This window comes from Neoarius graeffei (genome assembly GCF_027579695.1).
Source record: "Neoarius graeffei isolate fNeoGra1 chromosome 18 unlocalized genomic scaffold, fNeoGra1.pri SUPER_18_unloc_1, whole genome shotgun sequence".
NCBI lineage: Eukaryota > Metazoa > Chordata > Actinopteri > Siluriformes > Ariidae > Neoarius > Neoarius graeffei.
In genome coordinates this window covers 1,255,001-1,257,500 of record NW_026869982.1, presented here as the reverse complement: position 1 = coordinate 1,257,500, position 2,500 = coordinate 1,255,001, and the positions used below count along the sequence as shown (strand labels likewise).

Genomic DNA, 2,500 nt, shown 5'->3' with positions numbered 1-2,500 from the left:
ATTTCCAACAAGCTGTTGCTTACGGCCAAACCACTCTGACAACGCCTGATCCTGTCAGATCTCAGAAACTAAACAGAGTTGGGCCTGTTTAGTACTTGAGTGGGAGACTGCCTAGTAATACCAGGTACTGTAAGCATTTTATTTTGTCTTCTTGCAGAAATCTGTTTGAATTTTCCTTCTGCTCGCAAGGCAAGAATTTTCCTTCTGGTCGCAAGGCAAGGCAAGAAAAACGGCACATTTCCAACTAACTGCTGCTTATGGCCAAACCACTCTGACAACGCCTGATCCCGTCTGATCTCAGAAGCTAAACAGAGTTGGGCCTGGATAGTACTTGAGTGGGAGACTGCCTAGGAATACCAGGTACTGTAAGCATTTTATTTTGTCTTCTAGCAGAAATCTGTTTGAATTTTCCTTCTGCTCGCAAGGCAAGAATTTTCCTTCTGGGCGCAAGGCAAGGCAAGGCAAGAAAAACGGCACATTTCCAACTCACTGTTGCTTATGGCCAAACCACTCTGACAACGCCTGATCCCGTCTGATCTCAGAAGCTAAACAGAGTTAGGCCTGGTTAGTACTTGAGTGGGAGACTGCCTAGGAATACCAGGTACTGTAAGCATTTTATTTTGTCTTCTTGCAGAAATCTGTTTGAATTTTCCTTCTGCTCGCAAGGCAAGAATTTTCCTTCTGGTCGCAAGGCAAGGCAAGGCAAGAAAAACGGCACATTTCCAACTAACTGTTGCTTATGGCCAAACCACTCTGACAACGCCTGATCCCGTCTGATCTCAGAAGCTAAACAGAGTTGGGCCTGGTTAGTACTTGAGTGGGAGACTGCCTAGGAATACCAGGTACTGTAAGCATTTTATTTTGTCTTCTAGCAGAAATCTGTTTGAATTTTCCTTCTGCTCGCAAGGCAAGAATTTTCCTTCTGGGCGCAAGGCAAGGCAAAGCAAGGCAAAGCAAGGCAAGGCAAGGCAAGGCAAGGCAAGGCAAGGCAAGGCAAGGCAAGGCACACATTTCCAGACTGTTGTTTACGTCCAAACCACTCTGACAATGCCTGATCCTGTCTGATCTGAGAAGCTAAACAGAGTTGGGCCTGGTTAGTACTTGAGTGTGAGACTGCCTAGGAATACCAGGTACTGTAAGCATTTTATTTTGTCTCCTTGCAGAAATCTGTTTGAATTTTCCTTCTGCTCGCAAGGCAAGAATTTTCCTTCTGGGCGCAAGGCAAGGCAAGAAAAACGGCACATTTCCAACTAACTGTTGCTTATGGCCAAACCACTCTGACAACGCCTGATCCCGTCTGATGTCAGAAGCTAAACAGAGTTGGGCCTGGTTAGTACTTGAGTGGGAGACTGCCTAGGAATACCAGGTACTGTAAGCATTTTATTTTGTCTTCTTGCAGAAATCTGTTTGAATTTTCCTTCTGGTCGCAAGGCAAGAATTTTCCTTCTGATCGCAAGGCAAGAAAAATGGCACATTTCCAACAAGCTGTTGCTTACGGCCAAACCACTCTGACAACGCCTGATCCTGTCAGATCTCAGAAACTAAACAGAGTTGGGCCTGTTTAGTACTTGAGTGGGAGACTGCCTAGTAATACCAGGTACTGTAAGCATTTTATTTTGTCTTCTTGCAGAAATCTGTTTGAATTTTCCTTCTGCTCGCAAGGCAAGAATTTTCCTTCTGGTCGCAAGGCAAGGCAAGAAAAACGGCACATTTCCAACTAACTGTTGCTTATGGCCAAACCACTCTGACAACGCCTGATCCTGTCTGATCTCAGAAGCTAAACAGAGTTGGGCCTGGTTAGTACTTGAGTGGGAGACTGCCTAGGAATACCAGGTACTGTGAGCATTTTATTTTGTCTTCTTGCAGAAATCTGTTTGAATTTTCCTTCTGCTCGCAAGGCAAGAATTTTCCTTCTGGGCGCAAGGCAAGGCAAGGCAAGAAAAACGGCACATTTCCAACTAACTGTTGCTTATGGCCAAACCACTCTGACAACGCCTGATCCCGTCTGATCTCAGAAGCTAAACAGAGTTGGGCCTGGTTAGTACTTGAGTGGGAGACTGCCTAGGAATACCAGGTACTGTAAGCATTTTATTTTGTCTTCTTGCAGAAATCTGTTTGAATTTTCCTTCTGCTCGCAAGGCAAGAATTTTCCTTCTGGGCGCAAGGCAAGGCAAGGCAAGGCAAGGCAAGGCAAGGCAAGGCAAGGCAAGGCAAGGCAAGGCAAGGCAAGGCAAGGCAAGGCAAGGCAAGGCAAGGCAAGGCAAGGCGCACATTTCCAGTCTGTTGTTTACGTCCAAACCACTCTGACAACGCCTGATCCTGTCAGATCTCAGAAACTAAACAGAGTTGGGCCTGTTTAGTACTTGAGTGGGAGACTGCCTAGTAATACCAGGTACTGTAAGCATTTTATTTTGTCTTCTTGCAGAAATCTGTTTGAATTTTCCTTCTGCTCGCAAGGCAAGAATTTTCCTTCTGATCGCAAGGCAAGAAAAACGGCACA

General features: G+C 45.6%; 3 non-coding genes and 7 pseudogenes across 3 annotated transcripts; all 10 read left to right on the top strand.

Annotated features, from left to right (window-relative positions):
- The first annotated feature begins 17 nt into the window (after positions 1-17).
- On the top strand, positions 18-136 carry LOC132879794 (5S ribosomal RNA; annotated as a pseudogene).
- A 117-nt stretch (positions 137-253) lies between these two features.
- On the top strand, positions 254-372 carry LOC132877875 (5S ribosomal RNA). Its single transcript, XR_009653537.1, has one exon. It is a non-coding gene; the product is annotated as a 5S ribosomal RNA (ribosomal RNA).
- Positions 373-494: 122 nt separating this feature from the next.
- Positions 495-613, top strand: LOC132878293 (5S ribosomal RNA; annotated as a pseudogene).
- A 122-nt stretch (positions 614-735) lies between these two features.
- LOC132877548 (5S ribosomal RNA) lies at positions 736-854 on the top strand. The gene has a single exon (XR_009653224.1). It is a non-coding gene; the product is annotated as a 5S ribosomal RNA (ribosomal RNA).
- A 169-nt stretch (positions 855-1,023) lies between these two features.
- On the top strand, positions 1,024-1,142 carry LOC132881116 (5S ribosomal RNA; annotated as a pseudogene).
- A 117-nt stretch (positions 1,143-1,259) lies between these two features.
- Positions 1,260-1,378, top strand: LOC132878529 (5S ribosomal RNA; annotated as a pseudogene).
- A 112-nt stretch (positions 1,379-1,490) lies between these two features.
- LOC132879793 (5S ribosomal RNA) lies at positions 1,491-1,609 on the top strand (annotated as a pseudogene).
- A 117-nt stretch (positions 1,610-1,726) lies between these two features.
- LOC132878636 (5S ribosomal RNA) lies at positions 1,727-1,845 on the top strand (annotated as a pseudogene).
- A 122-nt stretch (positions 1,846-1,967) lies between these two features.
- On the top strand, positions 1,968-2,086 carry LOC132877547 (5S ribosomal RNA). Its single transcript, XR_009653223.1, has one exon. It is a non-coding gene; the product is annotated as a 5S ribosomal RNA (ribosomal RNA).
- A 199-nt stretch (positions 2,087-2,285) lies between these two features.
- On the top strand, positions 2,286-2,404 carry LOC132880111 (5S ribosomal RNA; annotated as a pseudogene).
- Positions 2,405-2,500: the final 96 nt, after the last annotated feature.